General features: G+C 44.3%; 1 long non-coding RNA gene across 1 annotated transcript; it reads left to right on the forward strand.

The window, feature by feature from the left end:
* The first annotated feature begins 10086 nt into the window (after positions 1-10086).
* Positions 10087-12266, forward strand: LOC130527720 (uncharacterized). The gene is made up of 2 exons (XR_008951111.1): positions 10087-10139; positions 10990-12266. It is a non-coding gene; the product is annotated as an uncharacterized LOC130527720 (long non-coding RNA).
* Positions 12267-22155: the final 9889 nt, after the last annotated feature.

Consider the following 22155-nt stretch of genomic DNA (forward strand, 5'->3'; position numbering starts at 1 on the left):
CAGCGCTCTGGTCTGCAATTAATCTGAGCTTTAATCAAGGCGTCTGCCCCCTGGTTACCCAACTGACCTGATTCACATGAGATTGCCTGCTGGATGATGTCATCACCATGAGACCTAAATACAGTTGGCTCTGGAGACTGGAGAGTATAAAATATAGCTGCAGTATAAAATATAGCCATTTCTTTATTGAAAAGGGGCGAAGTTTGGGAGCTTTAACGTAAATGCTGGGCAGTGGGTACATTTTTCCTTTACCAAAGCACCGAGGCCCAACTAAAAACTTGCAGAAGAGCCCAGAAAAGCCACTCAGGGGTTATGATCTTTTCTATTTCTGGCTTCATGGTACACTCAAAAAAGTTCTGTCCAAGCCTCGTCAGCAAACGTAAATAAAAAAAGGAGCGCATGTCAGATTATGTGTATGTAAGCACGTTTTTGGTTTGTTTGTTTAAACCCTTGTCCTGTCAGCAGTGAAGCAGCATCGCATCTGAATGCCTGTTTTTCTGTCGGGCATATTTTGCCTTGTCAGGACGAGTGTGTTGAACTCCTCCTGTATCGGGTTTACATCAAAAATGGAGGTTATATTGGACTATAGTTGACTGCTGGGAGACCCACACACCAACAAATAATGAACAACAAAGCCTTGAACACAAAACAACACAACCCCGTCATTGATAAAAACCCAGTTAAATAACAGGCAAGTGGAGACAGAGTTCTCTTACACGTCTAGAGGTCCACGAACATACTCGAATTTCCCCACGCACATAAACGCATCATCTCATTTACAAATACATTCATGATCCGCAATTAAAACACTAGCGGAACGCCCACAAGCGTGCTACATTACATTGTATACATAAGACTATTATATAGAGGGAAATTAGCTAAACACTGTAAATTAGGGCAAAATGAAGTGAGTCCAGAGCAGCAAAGCCTCCTTATTAACAGGAGCTACACACGCAAAAATGAATCAAAGCCCACTAAAGTGGAGGTGAATCCCTCGGCCCAGAGCCCATGAGGAGAATTCTGAAGTCAGCTGTGCTGCTGGAAGCGCCTCACAGCATGTGGTTGGTGGCTGCGTTGACCTGGCACGATTTGATAAACGGCAAGAACATTAAACATCTCATGTCTTGTTTCCATTAAAGATCAATCGTCAATGTTTGGAATTCCGTCACTGTTCACGTAAAAAAGGAATTATGCCTGATGATTGCTTGTTTTTCAGGGTCAAAAACATCCCAAATCCCAACGTTTTTGACAAATCCTGTGATTAAACCACGAGTACTCATATATGCCAACAAATGTATAGACACGTATAGAAATATATATACCTACAAATGTACATTGACATAATACAACAGCATTAAAAGTGAATTGGGAATAAACGTATTCAGATGCACTGAAACTAAACACAGCTTCAATCAACAAAATCTGTATTTAAATGTGATAGAAAAGCCAGTGTGTGTGTCCTTAAGTGTGTGTATATATATCTGTAGATATAGACGTGGTGTGTGTTAATGTTACTGTGTGTCTGTGTGTGATGTGTGTGATAGCCTGTCACTTGTTGTACCAATTAGTGAGCCTGGGACGCTGCACCCCCACCACTCCGATCCAGGCAGGAGGCCACAAGCGGCACAGATAGACACAATACCCAATGACCCCCCCGCTGGCTAGAATGGACCAAAGGGCCCGAGGACAACCACGATCCCTCTCCCAGGACTGACCAGCAAAGGGCCTCCAACGGTGCTCCCAACCACACACCCCAGGCAGGCGTCCCCACACCCCCTCGACCTGGGGCCCGCCACCCACCAGAGAAACCAAAGCAGCTGCAGACCACCCCCCCCCCCCCTTCCCAGGGAGGAGCGAGCAATTTTCTTTCAAAAGGTCCACCTACTGTTTAACTGAGGCAGATAAATCTCTTATTGGTCTTAACAGACGAGAATTAAGAACAGTGCACTATTCTGATTACATTCTGCAATTGCTATAGAATAATGACGTGTGTGTGTGTGTGTGTGTGTGCGTGTGTGTGAGATCAGATGAACACTTCTCAACACTCCCTTATGTGCCATATATTCATTTTCGAAAGTCAAATAATCTCATCAGGCTGATATACGGTCATGAGAATTGTTCTCAAAAGGGTCGTTTAAATGTATTAAAACAGAGATCAACGGTTCTGCTGTTAGGATGAACTCCCCGTTAGAAAAGGGCAGCTTGTGCTGCACAGACTTTAGGAAACCTGCCCGAGTTCTTCTGGATCAACAGTTACGGAGTGTGTGACACCAAGGCCAGGTAGAAGGTCTTGGGAGAACCTAAAAGGCACAACTTTATAAAAGATCTGAAGTAAACCCAGAGGTCCATTAGCTAAAAGTCTACTTTGATCCATCATGGCTGAAGGAGGACTGATAGATTTGGTCCCAGGTGTCCCCGTATCCACGGCTTCTTGCGCGTCCTCGGCATTAAAACGGAGTAAAACTTGTCAGAAACATGAGTGGACGGAGAAGGACTTATCGACGGGGCTGAAACTCAGAGGGAAACTGTGGAGACAAGAGAGGAGGATGGATTTTATTGTCCAATAAGCAGATGCTGCGGAGGAGATGCGTGTTGGTGCTTCAAGCCATTTCATTTTTAATGTGGTTTTTGTCAGTTTCATTACTATTTGGCTCCAGTCAGACACGTTCAATAGTTTTACTGTTGCATTTTCTCAACAACAAATGCTCTGTTTACTTTTATTTCCAATGAATATTTGATTCTTCTCAAACGTTTATTGGACAATCTAGCTTAAACTCGCATTCTCTACTTTTGATTTTGTCAACTAATCTCTTAAATTCACCTTTATTTTTTTTAGTTTTGACAACATGGGTCGACTTAGTTTTCTACGTTTAACTATGAATTCCAGCCTTTTGATTTGAAAAGCTCCCGAAATTATGAGCGTTGCTCAACTGGCCCATATTAAGGTGATGCAATGAGTAAATGTGGTTCTGTGTGGATTCTGCTGACATTCATTTAATCACTGAAAGTCGAGACAAGATGCACATGAGGTGATTTATTTTATTTTTTTTATACATATATCTGATGACATGAGCATAAAAACCTCCGGAGCTTCTTCGTCTTGCTCGTCAGCTCCGGCAGAAAGACAAATTCTCATCATCCTCTGATGAGTTCTTTTTACTCACTGACTTTTGGGCTTTTAAAACAGAAGCTGCAATTAACATGTCATCTCTTAGCTGTCAAACGGGGCGTGTGCGTGTGCATGCACGTGTGCATGTGCGTGTGCGTTCACTCTGACTAGTTGGCTCGTCTCACTGTTGCCTTCTGTTGCCTCGACAGCCCGTCAAGAGACACACGTATGTGTTAACCTCTCCACACTCACGTTTGTGTGCTACAAATTCACACTTATTATCGTTCTATTATGTTTAAATAGCTTAACTTCCCAAAAAAGCAGAGGAATTCGAACTGAAGATGCCCTGCAGACTTCACTAATTATCAAACTAAGGCTCTGCTCACATTCTCACCAGAGTGCAGGATGTGTTGATTGTACTTCCTTGTCGTACTTCTGACTCCTGACTTCTTTACATGGCGCCACGTTTGGTGACACAACTGTCGACGTGCTGCCGCTGACTGGAGAAGCCTAGCAGCAGGGTGCTAATCAACTCAATCTCACACTCTTGTGCATCTGATAAACACAAACACGGCATCCAGCTGAAAAGGCACGGCTCATTAAAACCATTGATACGGCCATATCCTCATTTTAGGATATGCTGCGAGTGGAGGCGCTTTTGTTGGCTAGCCTCCGTGACGTTTTCACCTCAAGTCCCATCATCAGTTTATATCTCCGCGGGATGCCAATTAAACGTGACTAATCATGTAAAGCAAACGGCAGAAAAACAAACTGAAGGAGACCGAACCCAAATGTGACCGTGTCTTTACAGCTGTTCGGGGATGATGGATGGAGCGTTTCGCCAGGATTCGCACCCAGTCCCAGTTTTCATGTGGGGACGTATCCTCGTCGACACTAGGTGGCGCTAATCATCTTTCCAGTTGTGCAATTATGTGAGATAGAAAGCACCTGAAGTCAGGCAGCAAACCGGCATTTTGAACAACAGGAAGCTGGATCATCGCTCAGCTTCGTTCATCTCGTAGGTAACACCTTCTGCTTATCGTCAGATAAGATTCGATCCTTTTAGCCTCCTTCTTTAAGGCAAACCCATCTCCAACGGCATTTCCTGAGTGTCCGATTACACTCGGACTGAGCACCGGTGGAATCTAGTGACGTATTTCTCGACTGTACCTGAATAATTGGTGACATAGCTGCACTTTCTCTCAGTTATCTGTACGTTCTAATCGACTCCATTTCTACAGTTTATTTATGCTACAGTTCATCAGCACAATTTCCTCAATCTCGCAAATACCAACTGAAAATCTTAAGAACAAGCTCTGGTCATGCTGTGTTGATCAGGGAATAAAACGGAAGAGAATATAAGAATAAAATATAAGAGCCATTTTAGACAACGACTTGATTAAAGGGCTGCGAGTGGCACTTCAGTGGCACTGAGTTGGTAACTGTTGTGGTTTCCCTTTACTGCACCTAACACAATGTTTTAAGTAGTTTTACTTGCAAATGAATGGATTTAAAGATACAGTTAGTTTTAACTGATCATTTCATGGGTAGTGGGCAATGTTCCCTCTAATTTTTCATGTGTCTGAGCAGACACACAAGCTCCCTGAGCACCCTGAGGACCACTGTGAGCAACATCGGATAGGCCCGCTGTGGCCACACACCAATATCAGGCTTGTTCAAAACCTTGGATCATAGCAAGTTCCATGGCTTCTTAAAAGAATCAAATGACAGCAGCACATAAAATGAAAAAGACAAAAATCTTGTTGTTCATGAGATGTGCACTATGTTATACGTGAGAGTCCTGCTTTAACCATAGGAAGAGTCCTAGGAAGAGTTTCACCACTTCTTCTTCTATTTGCACACACTCCGACAGCCATTCCATCTCAAAAGAACCGCATTTCTCTTTTACTTTGGCTTGATGAGTGGATGTGTCTCTGCCCGCTCGTTTCGCCATGATAAGGGATTAGCATTTGTGTCTCTTAACTCCGCTGCACTGTTGTTAGTTAGCTAACCTGCATGGCGAGTAAAGACAGGGCACATGGAACTGGTCCGGGAACACACACATGAACTGTATCGGATTATTGGCTATTACTGGTCTAATTAACTAGATTATATCAGTTCTAAAATTAGATATTAATTAATATGTTTCTGTTATTTTATTTTGTGCGCTGCATAGATTTTCTTGTGCGCTGAGTATGTGCAAGCAGTGCGTGATTGCGCAAGAGCGCAGCTTAGAGGGAACATTGGTTATGGGTAATTTGTCATCCACAGAATTATGTCCGAATATGCACAGTGTTGCAGTGCACACACACAACAAACCACTATAGTTGTAATTATTACTTGTGTAACCTGTCCCAAGACCTTCCTGATGTCATGAAGGGAAGGTTTCGTAGCAAAATAAAAGCACATTTTTTGCTAAAATTGAATTAAAAGGACACAGGGATTACATTAGCACTGACAAGTCATCACCTAGTTCAAAATGGCACAAATGGTAACCCACTGTGGGAGTATTTTAACTTTTAAAAACACTTTAAAGTAAATTATTTCTAATGAGTACTTTAATTTTAGGAAGATGGTTGATGTAGTCCTTGTACCTTTAGTTGAGTTTATGTTGTGCAGGAAATTTGTCCTTTTACTTCACTACTTCCTTCAACAGTGGGATTGATGAAATAATCCATTTTTCATTAACTGGCTACAGCTCAAATGACAGTAGTCGTATAAAATAGTTAGCTATTGCACAGTGCTCCACTAAATATGAAACATGTTTTAGCTTAAATCACACATTTGATGGAAGGTTGGCCTCCGTTGTAGTGAAATGGGTCCCAGTAGCCACTGTTCCCTCTGGCTGAGGGCCCAGAAATCAGAGAGAAGGTTCCAGAAGGTCAACCAGTCTGAGGTTTATGACGTGGTCAAACAGAATCTAGAGATAAAGACCATAATAAAATCTCTATCGGCTTGTCCCTGACTGGCAGCAGAGCTGCTCAACACGTGCTGAGATGAGTGATATTGTTCTGCTCCCGTCAGGACTTTAAAAGTATTTTTCCTTGAGCTGATCCCTCACATAGAAGTCGATATATTCTTATTGGCTGGAAAAGGCGACGATTCGATTAGGATGAGAACGGGAATGAGAAAGTAAGGCCTAAACATATTTACTCTCTGCTTATATTTGCAGTTTTGCAGGAAGTACCACAGCGGCGGTGGTTTACTAGTTTAAATCTATAACAGTATTTCCATTTTACAGGACGTACTAAAGAAAAAAAACACCCACTGTTCTGCTCCTTTTCCATATATATTTCTTCCACTTCTGTTTTTACACTGAAACCCTTAAAAAAGCTCTTTTTTTTACTCAAAAGGATGGTGTCAACACTTCACGGGTTTAAAATATCTTTTAAATGAATCGTTTTTTACAGGAACTGAGGCAGGCTGACAGATGCAAATGGCTGGAGATTAGTGTAATGAAGACAGACGCTGGGATCCCGGTTGAAACAGGATGATCTGGCACCGGCGCCAGGGCCTTTTAATGCACAGGGAGGGGGCAGGGAGGGGGCAGGTTCACCTGAGGTGAGGACAGTGGGCTAAGACAGGGAGACAAGGTCAACACGGCTGCTCTGTCATTGTCCATCCAACAGCTGAGAAGGATACAACTTCATTTAAAATAGAGAAAGGCAGCTATGGAATCCGGGGAAAGGTGATATTCATTATTCCACCCGGCCTGGAACACATTTCTGAACTGATTTCAATGAATCAATATGCACATTCACTAAATCCCTTTAATGTACTGTAAATTTCAAAAAGCCAGTCTCGCTTGTGGTCATTATTTTGCCATTTTTAAGCAAATATGCTAAGCTTTTAATGCCACTTCCGTGGGGGCAGCGCCACAGCGCGTATTTGATGTTAATGTATGAGCGGAATGAAGAAACAATTTAATCCAGAACCAAAGCATTTAACGCTCACTAATGTCAAAGTTAATCCAGAAATCCACAGGTTTATCCCAAAACCCACATGTAAGCAGTCCTAGCAGCGCGTCCATTTCACAGTGTGCCACCACAAAAAAACCCACATAGGTTTAAATGTGCTGCAGGAAGAGCGTGATATAGATATTTAAAGATATTTAGCTGTAATTAAAAAAATAATCACTTTAACTACTTTTAAAGGGGGTAATGCTTTAATACTGCATCGCCGACTACTGTGAATTAGCGTGAACGCGCCAACTATAATCTATATTCTGCTTCGTGTTCAGTACATCTGTTGCTGCTATGGGATTAATGAGCACGTCAGCTTGTTTTAGGAGTGCTCATAGACTTGACATTTAGGTAAAACATCTTGTAAAAACAGGTTGGCAATTTTCCCGCTGAGAGACAGTGACGACCGAAGGGTGGCAACGCTCCTCCGAAGAATAACATTTGAGGAGTAATAAAACTCTAATATGCCATAGACGGATATTAAAAGGGATGTTTTTGAGAGGCTGTAACATGCTGAAATTGAGCTGTAAAAGAGAGAAGAAGTCCCCTCATATGCAGGCTGCTAAATGGAGCAGGTGGGTGGGGGCAGATGCTACATGCAACCAGTCCTGTTCAAAATATCTCTCACTTCTGAGGTTTAAAAACATTATCGCCCTTTTATTCATGTAATAGCAAGTAAAAGGTTTCCTCTAAGGTGTCATTTCAAGTGAGACATATAGGAAGAAGAACCAAGGAACCAGTGTGGTGTCAAACGGTTTCTACCCAGTTTCTGCCCACTTCTTGCCCAGTTTCCGCCCATTTTCTGCCCACTTCCCGCCCTGTTTCTGCCCACTTCCTGCCCAGTTTCTACCCAGTTCCTGCCCACTTCCTGCCCTGTTTTTGCCCACTTCCTGCCCAGTTTCTGCCCATTTTCTGCCCACTTCCCGCCCAGTTTCTGCCCACTTCCTGCCCTGTTTCTGCCCACTTCCGGCCCACCTACTGCCCTGTTTCTGCCCACTTCCTGCCCTGTTTCTGCCCACTTCCTGGCCAGTTTCTGCCCACTTCCTGCCCACCTTCTGCCCACTTCCTGCCCAGTTGACTCTTCATTAAAACGTTAAGAAATACACTGAGAATTTGTTTTTGTTTTTTTAACATATCACAACCTCTGGTTTCCTAATCCCAGAATTCCCACCTGAAACATTGCTTATTCATGTGTAATAAACGCAGCACAGGATCTGACACGTGTGCTGCCAGAGGACATTCAGCCATTCATGATAAAAGTTTTGCATATTTAGCTCCCTTTTCCAGCGGTAATCAATGGTAACATGGAAAAACAAACTTGCAGGTTTAAATGTAGCTTTTCTTGCCTCCCACCTCAGGCCCCTCAACCAATTAGTTCAGCTCAATTATTGACGGAGCTCCACCAGCACCCTCCCTCCCCCCTTTGCGCCCTCCTGTCAAATTTATCCTAAGAAATCCAGAGAAGAAAGGTAAAAGGTTGCACTTTTGTTTCCACACGCGCGCCCGGGCCTTTAACGGAGGTCCACCGCGAGGAGCCGTGCTCTGGTCTGACTGGGGAGACTGGGACGATGCACACACCAACCAGTCTGACCAGTGGATTTACACCTTGGCGTCGGGCCCTTGCAATTCCACAACGAGGTGCGAAGGCACATCCACGTGTGTTGAAGGCGTCTATTCGCTGGAGACGGTTGATGTGGGGACGCGTTCATTTGCACCCCGTGTGGCTGGATGACCAGACGCATCGATGATGTCCTCATGGTGTCAGAAGAACGCGGCTGTGATGAAATCGGTTCGCTACTGCGTGGAGTTGTCACCTCCGTGTGTGGGTATGTGTCTGTGGCCGTGCACAAACAAGCTTTTGAAGGTTGATTTTTAAAATTAATATACTCTAATAAGCCCCGGAGGCCTGTATTGTACAGCTAAACGATCACTCCTGCATATTCAGATGATTGGCCCTGCGGGGGTCATTAAAAAGCCTGTTTCTGAAGAGCCAGTGGTTAATGTTAATGAGCTGCAGTAACTGTTGCCCCTCTTAACGCGGACAAAACCCCCCCGGCTTTGGTCTAAACGCTGCAACGGTGGCTGCGGTTTGCCCGTAAACAGCCTCAGATTTATTGGGCCGCTCGGCACTCAGGACCGACCAATGGCGACGGACCATTTGTATGCGCTAGCTCGCATCAACTGTTCCCTATTGGAGCCAACCTCTGATATTTTAGGAATGGAAATGTGCCGGCAACCTCATAAGTGAGGCACTTGACAGCGCTGCGATTGGGTGCGATAGACTGCCAGCCACCCAGGGGCTGTAGTGACAAAGCTCTAATTGTGGCGCCGCGGCTGAAAGCTTGTTGACAGCCATTTCCATGCATTAGTGGGAACCACTGTACTTTAGTTCCATTAAAGCAATGTCTCTCTCCAGCCGCTCCTGAGCCAACGACAAACTATATTTGGAAAGCGGTAGTGTGAGATTATAAAGCGCTGCCCCTTGGTGCGACCACGTGTGACGTCATGAGCATTGAGGAACAGATTTTAGGTCAAGTCGAGCGGCTGCACTTGCGAGCGATCTGCTTTTGAGGACGTCTAAAACGGTTTCTGGCGAGGACGTTTTTCACGTCCTTTTTCTGTCCGTGGTTTGTGATTACCGGCTTCCGGCTCCTCTTTGATCCCATCAAAGCGTGACGCCGGATCTCGCTCTTCCTACATCTGTGTTTGAGGCCTCCATCACCAGATTTCACTGGTGCCTCGCAGGGAAAAAGAAGAACGAGGAAGCATCTGTTGGGGTCACCTCCGCCTGTGCGGTGGTCTCTCTTCGCTCACTGCTACTGTTGTGTTTTGTGGAATTCTCCCATTTCATCTTTAATTTTCCTTAATTATTTCTTTAATTCTTCTCTTTTCACTTTAATGGTTTCATTGACTAAAAAGCCAAGACGTCCTTGGTAGCTAGGCTAGCTTAATGAGCGCTATCACTTTAAGTAGTGTCTGTCCATGTGACCGCTTCTGATTTGTTGAAAAGGAAGCGGGAGATTTCAGTTGCTACCTGTCAACATTCGTACCCGGTGTCCGGCTGCTTGGTGAGTTTTATTGGGTTTCTTACTTTTCTGCTGGCTTTGTCATCTGCTGTCATGGTGGCTCCTGCTGTGCTGTTGGGTCTACTTGGTAAAGCTAATGATAAGTTCTGGATAAGTCTTGGGTTTGTTTGGTATACGTGTGTCACTGTCATTGTCTCCATGCTCCTAAACTTAATTATTGATATTGTGATGTTGTTAATGGAGATGGATTTGGTGTTTGACTGTCTTTCTGAAGCTTTAAATGTTTGTTCAGATTGCATTTTCCCTTGATTTGGAATGTTTGATTGTTTAACCAGCTTGCAGCAAGGATGTCTACTTCCTGGTTTGCCCAGTGGTTTCTGGGAGCTGTAGTCCAGCTGTGTTTCCTCTGGAGAGATAGAGGCTATTGGGGCTGCTGGGCTATATCACATTTGCCTTTCAGACATACATAAATGCTTGGGATTTGCTACTTTGAATGTTATTAATGTGTTTCAAGATTTCATTTGCTGCTGATATTTGATGTTTGATATTTGAATATGAGGCATAATATGTGTGAAGTATTTAAAATGCATTTGTTCACTGACATCATGCTACTGAACTTTTATGCCCCATCAGGATACAAAATGAATTAGTCACATTTTAAAACATCTGGTGTAATGCTGTTTAATGTTGCAATGTGTATGTAAATGCTGGAAAGTTGTGCTTATAATGCATCCTTATAGTTTGGACACCAAGTTACCCTTTCCGTGGGGAAAACGGAACAGCTACACAAGTGGCTTTTGCTGTCTTTTGGGTTTTTTTCTCACACTCAATTGATCTAAAGAAAACTTCTCATTTCTTGTTGTTCTATTTGTTACAATAACTCTGTTCGCAGATTGCTAGCGTTGAAATAGGCCCATCTGCTTGAATGAGCAGACATGCTGGCCCGTGAGCACTGTTTGCTTTGGCGAAATCTACGGCAGACGGATAAAACGGAGACTTTCATAAACCATTAGAAAGATCTGAGTTCAACCCTAAGATGGAGCTCAACCACGCGATTCACCTGAGAAGCTACTACATCTGGGAGATGCTAATCTCATCAGAGGCTTCCTGTTGCCAGGAAGAGCAGCCTTGACAACAAACAAAGTAAGACTACTGAAGCTGAACCAGGGTCCCCCAAGAGCGTCTTGTCTGCCTCTTTGTCGAAAAATCTGGGTCCACTTCCTGGTCAGGTGTGCAGGGCTTTGGAGAGAACCCTGCCATGATCGTCACATGTGCAATTAAACACATCCACTGAAGAATGGCCTTGACCGAGCTCTGGCGGCCGCTCGCTGAACGGCCAAAATGGCTTGGCAGTGCACACATGCCGGCGGATCTCTCCTGCCAGAGGCAGTGTGCAGATAAAGCGTGCTTGGTGCACAGCCACCGCTGTAAACATGCCAGGACAAGAAAGGCAGAGGATGGCGTCCAACAGAGCCATTACTTGGCTCTTGTGCTGTCCGTGGGTGCCACTGAAGAGGAGCAGCACAGAGCCAGCAGCAGCACTTTTGTTCATTATGACGCTCGCGTTATATGTAAATACTTTGATTTGATTTTGAAGCAGCCTTTTGTTTAAAACAGTCGCTGTGTGTTCTTTTTTTTTTTCTTTTTCCTGTTGGGGTTCCAGGCACGTCCTGTGCAGAGCGGCTCCGACCTGGGCGGCGTTCGTTGCAGCTTAGAGTCTTTGCATTGTGCAGAAGGAACCCAGCTTCGCCGGACCTGAGCCAAACTGTCAGGAAGTAAAATGAATTCAAATGTAAAGCGCTTCGGTTCAGGTGTGCGTTTTAACCCAGGACTAAAGTGTTGACAAATTGAGGCGCTACAATAAAAACCCAAGATGAATTTCTTGAATTCTCCACTTCCAGATCAACCATTTTTGGCAGCATGAATGCATTCTTATAAATAGAATATATCATTGCTTGGCAGGACTATATTAGCAACAGAAAAATCCTTGTTATTGTTTTATTAATCCTTACAGTCGGTTCTGTTCATTTTGAACATAATGTCAACCATTTCTCTTGAACGCCGTGACCAATAGGGCCCTTTCAGTCTGTGCAAACAAATGTAGGCTGTTGGTGTCAGTGGGAAGATTTGTGGTTCCGTGTGCAATTAAAAGTTATTAAACGCTGAAAATTGCTGGAATTGGTTTTTAAAAGGGGCATTAACATGATAAATGATCCTGAACCGGCTGACTTTTTGTGCAGGAAAGAGAACCTCAGAACAGCTGTCAAATAGAGTCACATTACTAAATGTATGCACTTAGTTGAGATGACATTTTATGCTAATGCTACGCTGTTGAGTGTTATGAAAGCTGCATTGATGTTTTAACAAAGGAAGCATTATGATTCTGCAGCTCTAAAAGACTCGGTTGCTTCAGAAAGGGAGACATGATTGAGCTTTCACATGTTCTCCTCAGCATGCATCCATTTTCCCGCATGCCTCACATATATGTTCACAGGCTAGCTAGGCTCGTTAGCATGGCTTCTTAGCATTACATCATTTTCAGTGCATTTTACTTTGTGGATGGACAAATGCTACATGGGCATTTAAAATTAATTTGCAGGTCATGGCATGAAATGATATTTTTATTCGTATTCATCAACTCTTCCGGGTCTTTGCTGTTGAAGAACACACTGCGCGGGTCATTGTTCATAATTGAATTCATGGAAAGGTATGAAAAACAGATAATTTATCCATTTCATTTATTAATATGTCTACACCTGATGAGATCTAAATAGAACAGTTCTATTAAACCCTTTTGGTTCCACTGCTTTTAGCATAAATATCAGTCTAACTTTCACCCTAAAACATCTGTAGATGCTCAGAAGAGACTGTTGTTTGGCTAGCGTTGCTCTCAGTTCTTTGGAAATACTTACAAAAGGTACATTGATGTTCAGGCACTTTGCTTGTCATCCTGGTGCAGCTCTATTTAAGTGAAATTGGACCATCGCACCCCCTCGCTGCCCACTCGCCTCCCTCGCTCATGTGGAAAATCGGTGGCTGACACTCCGCTGTCAATCATTCACGAAGACCGACTTCTTCCTGTGATGCTTATCAATAATGAAATGGCCAATTTAGCTGCCTCTCCCAGGTCTCTCACTCTGCCTCGCTCTGGAGTGGAACATTTTTCTGCATTGCTGACATAAGATATTGTCCTGCTCTATATTCAACAAGAGAATGCAAGAGCCTTTACGTTTGTTTCAACGTGTACAAATGCATCACGCGTCCCACTGAGGGGGCTCCTGTCTTAGGTTGAGCACCTCTCATCGGATGTGAGCATTACCCTTGTCATAAAGTAAAAGCCTATTTAAGACTGGCAGCTTGCTATGATGGATGCTGGCTCAAGCAGATCAACCATTTGTTTGCCACAGAGGAGACAAATTGCACTTTTTGTACTCCAGGATGACAGATAAGACCGTCGACTGTAATACCAAGGAGGTAATATCAAGCCCTTTCTTTTCCCTTTTTCCTCTCCTGGTGAATTATTTATGTTATAAATCTTTTCTCACCTTAAAATCAGCCTATTATTCAGAATTTCCTATTACCTCTTTTCATACTGATGCATCACCAGGCTTTTTTATGACATACCCATGCGACAGCTGTTCATTGACGGATATACTTGGACTACTGCGCTTTTTATTCCAGTTACTTTGTGTGGAGCTTTTGCAGCGAAGTTTGGGGGTGGGGGAGTTGGATAGCTAATTTCTCATTTGGGAACATTGTGTCTTCTGAGTAGTCACCTTCTAAAAAGAGGCTCAATTTGTAGTTCGGTATCACTGAATAAGACGAACACTAAAAATCACAAAACAAGCAAAAAAGTTTCTGAGCCCCATGCTGAGTTTACCTCTACGCCACTGCGATTTATTCTGTTCCGCTGCGCATCGGCATTGAAGTGACAGAAGGGTATTAGCAATGTTAGCCCTGTGGCTTAATGCATTTTCTCACACTACCACTGAGCGACTTGCTCATGCAACAGCACGCCCATTAGCTCCAGGTGTTACCAAATCTTGCAAGCCCTCCAACTTCCATTCGACACGGCGCCTATTCCGGTAGATTTTCCAAATGATGTGCCTGCTTGAATGCCTTCCTTGGCTCAGTGTGATCGAATAATGACTTTATGGGCAAATAGGAGATAACTGAGGAAAACAGGCACATTGAAAAGGAGCAGGAGGCTTCTTTCATGCTACCCTTCACTTTAGCATTCTGGTCCCTGCGGGTGTTTAGAGTGCCTGGTGAGAAAGACGATAATTTGGGCCTCGTGTGTGTGTACACATGCCAGCAGCTGCCATGAATATTACTGGACTGTACAGCAGAGATGAGCATTCCTTTGTGCTATGCATGCCTGGCTTGTGTTTTCTATGCATTAGCCGCCGCCGCCTGTCTTTGCAGTTGAGCGTCAGACGCTCCCGATGCCTCGCTGTGCCGAGGACGTGCATCGAGCGAGGGGCAGAGAAGCAAAAAAGCCCGCAGATGAAACAGAGAAGGGGGTATTTGGCATTTGTTAGGGAAAGCTGCTAAATTAAAAACATAAAGAGGAATATGCCATAGGGGGAGAATGGAAGATCAAATGTGAAGCAAGACAAACAAATGAGTACAGAAAACAACACAGAGAGCAAGTCGAAGAGCATATAAAGCCAATCCCTGTGGGTTCAGATGTGAGTTTGGAGATAACAACTGACAGATAAGAGAGGGTTGGAGTCTCAGATCTGAGTCTAGGCTTTTAAGAACTTCACTCTAAACCAAAATGGCACAGTCCATCATACACGTCAGCAAACGGGTGCCTGACATGGAGGGACGGCGGACTTTTGTTGTGCTTCACCCAGGAACAATATGGCTTAAACGCGTGTTGTCCTTTTTATTTAGGTCAAAGGGGGGGAAGGGTGCTGATCGAGGGGGTAAGAAGAGCCACTGGAACTTCAAAGACGTTCAACTGTGATGCAACTGGCTGCAATTGAATGCCAAACTTCAGCAACTGGGCCTAAAGGAGCAGGTATTTCAACGGCGAGCAAAAAAAATTCTAAATGCTAAAGCGTGCAGCCACAAACCGCTAGCTGTCATTATCTCAGACAGATCCCCCTGATATTCAGAATTAGGCTCAGAACGTGGCCCGATTTAAATTCCATTAGCAGCTTCTCTGCAACTCATCTGCAAGACTCGGCAGCCAAAGACTAACATTTGAGTGAGCTGAAATTGGGGTGCAATCTTGTGACACCATAAAGAATTGGCTCCACAGATGGGAAGTGGAATGATAACATGAACTTGTAGTTAGCTCCATGTGCGGAGAAAAAAAGACTCTTTTGCATTCAATTCGAATTGAATCGCAAGCGCTTGAAACCAAGAGACGTAGGCGGTTCGTACAGTAATAACGATGCACGCTTTGAGAAATCAGGTTACTCCTCACCGGATTTTCATTTAAAAAAAAAAAAAGGTTGATCTTGATCCATCTGACATGTGATTACATTTTTGAGAGGCAAGCTTGTTTTCATCTTTATTGTCAATTTGATATTGATACAAGCCGTCTGTTAACTGGCTGTACGGGTTGGTACGGTGGCGGTGGCCATTACACCAGGGTACTATCAATACGTGGGAGGTGTAGCTCTCATGGGTCACCAGTGAAACCGATCACCCGGACAATCAGGGTATTAACAGACCTACATTAACATATATAACAAGCTTGGGACCCTGGCCTAGTGGGTACTCTTTTAGCCCCGGTGCCTCGAGTGGAAAGTTTAAAAAGTAGAGACAATAATAGAGGAGGAGGATTCTTTCCAAACTCTCGAGTCTGCCGCCACGAGTCAGGAGGTGGACACTTGGCTGTGGTTGTGACGTGCCGTTCAGTGTTGAAGGATCATTGCATCATCAGATGGAAGATTTTGGAGGGGTCCTCTCAAAGTTCTCACCGACTCCCGATGACCAAAAGCTTGTTGAATACAAGTTTACGTGAACTGAAAGTATATAGAATGTCAGAAGCACCTAATGTGGGTTGAAACGTGTCGCTTAAGCTTCAGATTTATTGAATAAAAGTGAAGCTAAACTTTCAGTGCAGTTTTCAGATTGGTACACTAGAGCTCTCACTCCAGATATCGAATGTCCTTTGTTGAATTATACATCAGCTTAGCAGCGTTAAACAGCCGCGGTCACACACGAGAGGCTGACTGTCCTTTCAGACTCATCAGCTCGCCAGTTTCTCTCTCTGCAGCTTCAGCAGAGGAAGGAAATAAAGCAGGAAGCCCGAGAACATGCTAGTCATGAGCACCGTGGTGTTGTAGGCCGGCGTCTTGGACGCCAGCCCACCTGCATATGCACGAGGAGACGCTTTGTGCATTTATTTACCATAATTCGCTGTGACCGTTTTTTTTTTTTCAAAGGCCGGGGGAAGAAACCCAGCCCTTTGAGATAAGCCCCCCTTTTGTTTTTAATCAAAGCCCTGGTTTCAATGAGGAAATGTTCCAAATGACTAGAGTCAAATGAAAAGGAGGTTTACATGGACGCGGCGCTTTGAGAAATCAAATCAGACCTCAGAACCACTGCCCAGAAAAATACTGAAGCAAGGCGGCGGCTAACTTTACACATCCAGGTTTGGCCTGATTCTTTTCCGAGTCATTACTGAGTCAAAGGCCCTGCGGTTGACATGTGTGCCAGTTGTTAGTCTTGAAGAGTTGCATTGAATGACACCATAAATCTCACTGGAAAGAAAATGTTGTACTTTTTTTCTTGAGGAACCTGCAAAGAGGGCAGAAACTGTGCTGAACTTTAATCAGCACTATTGTTCTAAAATAGACTGACGATGACTATCATCAATGGATATATTGAATAACATTGTCACAAAATGGTGGTTTATTTGCAAACATGTGATTCAAGATGAGCGTTGCAACGGATATATGGAGGAATCATCTACCTTCTAAATCTTGTTGTCTCTAAAATGACCAGCGCTGATTGTAATTATTGTTTTAACTGCTAAAGTGGGTATGGCCACCTGCGTTCCTCCATTCTAATCGACGCTCTGGGATATTCCGTCTGCAGCTACTACCCCCGCCGTTGCTGCCGTGCAGGAAACGTGTGTCAAGTCTCGTTTACAGTTTCACATTTGTCATCTCAATCCGAAGCAGACCAGGGTAATATATCACGGGGCCGCGCGCTTAAATTCCTTTGAACTGGCCTCTTTGTTTCTGCGACTCGTGTTTGAAAGGACTGTTGCCAGGCTGTGCGCATGCTATCTCACCCAGAATCTCTGAAGGTCTTTTAGAAGTCACCACTAACTAGAAGCTGGGGAATAGACTGCCTGGCTTGATGGAGAAGAAAAGGAGGGGTACCCCCAGGAGGCCCCGTCAGTCCCTGATGCTCACACCTCATACAGATTCTCTTTCATGTGGACTATTAGCATCAGGTAACGTTGCAGCCCACCACTTTGAAGTCAAGGCAGATATGAAAGGATCAGAAAGGAACAGGAAAGGAGGACGTAGAGAAGTGCATTTAGATATGAATGGTACGCCACATGTGCGCCAACAGGACATACGTCGTATTATAATCACCCCTGACAGCAACCATTGAAAAATTGCCTCATTAAAATCTACCTGAATGAATAAAATATACATTTTCATGCTGCTTGTCTGAAGGTATGAGTGTCTACTGTAATCCAAGAACGTAGAGAAACACTGCAAAAGATAAAGAGAGAAAGTTCACATTTCGAGAAAGCCGGCGTCGATAGCAACTTTCCTACCAAGGAACAATGTTTCACGGAAAAGTTGTGAACATGTTGTCTTCACGCGCCGCTTCCCCAGTTCTGAAGAGTCTCATGACTTGGCCCAGATGTGATTCTCACTCACCCCTTTGTGCTAAAGCTCTCATCTGCGTGTGGAGCTTCGATCCGGAGTAGTCCAAGCAGCAAGAGCGCTGCAGGGGAGGGGGGATTTAGCTGAAGAGCTTTCGCCTGCTATGTTAATCCTGTGGCTACAGAAAGAGAGAGAGGAAGAGAGAGACAGGTCAAGCGGTGAGAGAGAGACCGGGACCCGCCATCTAACCAGGGACGGCTCTGCAAGTTCAGCCAAGTGGCACCACCAGATATGTGAGGTTTTGGAGGGAAGCCTGATCAGAGCCAGTGGATCTGTCAAACACAAGTACACAAGCAGGTTGCTAAAAGCAGGAGATGTGCAGCGTTTTACTTCATGCAGACGGGGTTGAAAGACCTGGAATCAGAAAATCCGTTTATGCTTGAGTAGCAGCTAGTTCCCTTTGCAGTTTTGTTAATTGCCCGATACAAACACAAGCTGAACGGGTCTATTTATACCCAAAAACAGAGCAAAAATGGGTTTCCTGCTACAGTCAAAACCTCATTTGTTGGTTAAACGCATCAGAAAATATTCTCTCTTAGTTGGAAACGGGTCTATTTGAACCAAAGTTTGTTTTAAAAGGTTACTTGTGTCTAAGTTTTATTGTCACTTTTGCCTCAGCTCATGCTAACTCCCACCCCTACACGCTAGCATAATTGGTGTCTTGGACTATGGACGAGTGTTTAATGTCAGAAGAATTTGTGCTCATTATAATTCTGGATCGCTGGAAGTGAAATAGCATATTTCCTTAATTTACAAACACTTTTTAGACATTTTTTTGTTATTTAGGTTGCTCGTTTTTGTTGTCTTAAAAAGAAAAACTTTTGTAGAACCCACATCGCATAATTGGAGATGATGATTTCGCCGTTCCTTGACCACTTTGCCTAATCACTAGACAATCTGAAGTGAAATAATTAGAACACTGGGGCGAGTATTAAATTTAGATTAGGATCTCAGATTTGGATCGTTAATGTTCAAAAGTGGGGATTTAATGGACAGCGGAGGGTGAGTGGTTGGAACAAAATCAGACCAAGTAGATTAATCAATCAGATCATTTCTGATATCTTGAAATGCTCAGATAAAAAGTGACACAAACGACGAGTGAGACAAATAACTACCCGGCTAGACCGTACACAGCGTACCGCCGTCAGCTTCTTCGTACTCTGACATCTGTTATTCTCACACAGATTCGCTCTGGCAAACCAACAGAACAGCAAGTATTTTTTCTGCAGCGACGGAAGCATGAAGACAAACTGGTGCTCCTATTCCGGGAACACATGACAGGGCGTGTTTGGATGGAGTTCCAAGCTCCCCATATTGCCACGCTGCAGTGTGTTGGTGCATCGAGGAACGCGTTGCTACTCCCTCATTAAGCTGCAGTCATGGATATAAAACTTGATAGTTCTACATGCAGCCTAAAATATAGCAAACGCATCCAGAGGAGCTTAAAAAGTATCTCTGGGAAGCACCGTTAGCTTGTTTGCTTTATGGAGAGGACCTTAACGCTGCACTGTGTGAACTTGCATGATGTCACTTCCATTGACGTTCGAGATAAATACAAAACACAACAGATCAAGTTAGCCCCTATTAGCGGTCGTGAACGAGCACAGATGGACTATGATTTCTAAACGGGGGCTTCTTGTGCTAGCCTTTGCTGCAATCTCTAACAAACTTGTTTTTTATTTAGCCAGGCCCTCAAACACGCCCCTCCCCCCCAAAAGAGGATCTGTGCTATGCTAATGATGCCAAGATGAGCTAACTCCTACTTTAAATTCCTATCTCGACACACAGTCACCCTCACCCCACCCTCAACCTACTTGTCGGAGACTGGCTGCAATGTGGTGTCTTGTGTTTTGGTGCACCACCTAGTGGTATTTTTATCTTTAGATAGGCAGCGAGCAGATTGAGGGGAGATGCCAAAGATTCAAGACAAAAATGAAATCAGCCCGACATCGTACCTCATCGTGTTACTTCCGATGTACAGGCCAGAATTTATTTTGTTTATCTCAAACATGCGTAGCCGATAGCTTTCTGTGCTGTAGGCTGTGTGCACGGTAAGGTTGTCTGGTGTATCAGACTGTGTTGGATGGAACACTGTTGTTCTTTTACTTCCAAAATCGAAGTGTTAATATCACCTGCTGTAGTGTTGGCATAGATGTGCTCACTGTTAAGCACAGTAGGATCATTAGCAAAGGCAGCGTTTTCTAATTTCATTTTGTTTTAATTATCAGCATCTTAAAAAGGAAACCAGAGCTTATTACACTTACAATCACTGTTATTATCCAGAGTGCGGGCCTTTCAATAACCCAGAGAAGGCCGTATTGATGGGTTGGCTAGTATTCAAACATAACTTTTATTGGATGAGTGCGCTTCTGTTTGATAGATTTCTGTCAGATGTCAAACGATCCTTCTGCCCAGACCTTCAGATGTAAAAGCCTCTGCGTTTCTTCTCTACCTCTGTTTTCTGCACGTAAACGAGACGTTTCAGGTGTTGTTTGTACATCGCGGCTTACCCTCCCGACTTCAATTTCCTAATCGTGTCCATTAATAACGATTGGGGTCGCACGTTCGCTCCCAGATGACTGGATGTGATCGTGTGTGCGAGAGCGTCGACAAGCGTCGCGCATCTGCACTCATCTGGAGCTTTGCAGAGCCGAGGATCGTTTGGATGATTGCGACGTTAAACACAGCTGCATTAAAACAATGAGTCATTCAGGCAAAAGCTGCAATTATTGGTATTAAAACCCCGAAATAAATGCAAAACAACACGGAGCACGGAGACGCACAAAGCTGCATTAATTCCGAGTATGTGGTTCTGCTCACATCTTCTGCTTCCCCTTTTGCTCTCATGCCCCCGAGGCCCACCCCCCCCACACCCACCTCAATTTGAAAAAGGAAAAAAAACCTTTCCGTCAAAGCGATAGTAGGCGGTAGCGAGTGTGGGTGGTGATTTTTGGTTAAATGTGGGGGTAATCAGCTTAATGTGGAGTTAAAGGACTGATTGGAAGTCGGCCAAATCTCCGGGCTATTAAAGCAGCGCCATGTTCCCGGTGGTGACCTCATCCTCTGCTTTAATTATTGCAACAGCGTCTATCTCCTCCTCTCCGTCACCCCGATTCTGTGTGGGGCTCGCTCGTTCTCACCTCCGCACGTCACCATTTGGCTCTTTCCCTTCTTTCGCCCTCTTCTGTTCCACTTTCTCTTACGACTGTTCACAAGTGGAGCGCGGCTCATTTAAACGTCCTCAGTGGTGCCAGCGGCAGATGCTGATTTCCCTCCTTCTCTCTCCTCCTTTCTTTCCCCACATCCATGTTATTTCCCATCCTTGCTCCCTTCTCTCAGCCCCCTCCCAACCCAAACACCCTCCCAGCCCACACCCCAACCTCTCTATCCATCTCATCCCTTTTGAGCATCTCCCTCTTTACTCACATCAGCAGATGGTGGCTCACTCGCTCACTCACTCACTCACTCACTAAACAAAGACCATACAACTTAATTACATAACCCACCTCACCAAATCCTTTGGCCTCTCAGTTCCACCTCTCCTCTTCCTCGTACCGCTTTCCCTCCCGATTTCATTCTCTTCAACATGTCGGTCAAACCCGAAACTCTTTCTTTGCACCTCCATCGTTATATTCTCCAAATCTCTTTTCCGTTCTATCCTGCTCGAGGCTTCCGATGCTCATTGTTACAATAAAGCGTCAGTATTGTAAAAAGAACAACTGGTGGCTGCTCTTGTTGAACCACTCACATGAATTCTTTATTCCTCTAATTCCCCTCCAACGGCTACACACACACACACACACACACACACACACACACACGCTCTATCTCTCAAAGCCCCGCCAAGGCAAAGAACAACCAAACACGACATTTGGAGAGTACACACAAACAAAGCCACGTGAGATGAGTGCACACAAGAGCAGACCCAAGTAAACATACAGAGTGTTGCGCGGCGATATCATATCATCTATGCCAAACATCTGTTGGCACATCTATAATTTCAACAGAACCCTGGTATGCCATCGAGACGCGCCCGGTGCCAGCTGGGCTTGTGCTACTGCCAGCTTCACAGCTGCTGTGTGTGTGTCTGAGTGTGTGTGCATGCATGTGGGACCAGTGGGTTTTTCTTCGTAACATAGCAACATGTAATTTCATGTATTTTTCAATAGCACCTCTGGGTAGAGATGAAT

This window comes from Takifugu flavidus, chromosome 6, assembly GCF_003711565.1.
Source record: "Takifugu flavidus isolate HTHZ2018 chromosome 6, ASM371156v2, whole genome shotgun sequence".
Classification (NCBI taxonomy): domain Eukaryota; kingdom Metazoa; phylum Chordata; class Actinopteri; order Tetraodontiformes; family Tetraodontidae; genus Takifugu; species Takifugu flavidus.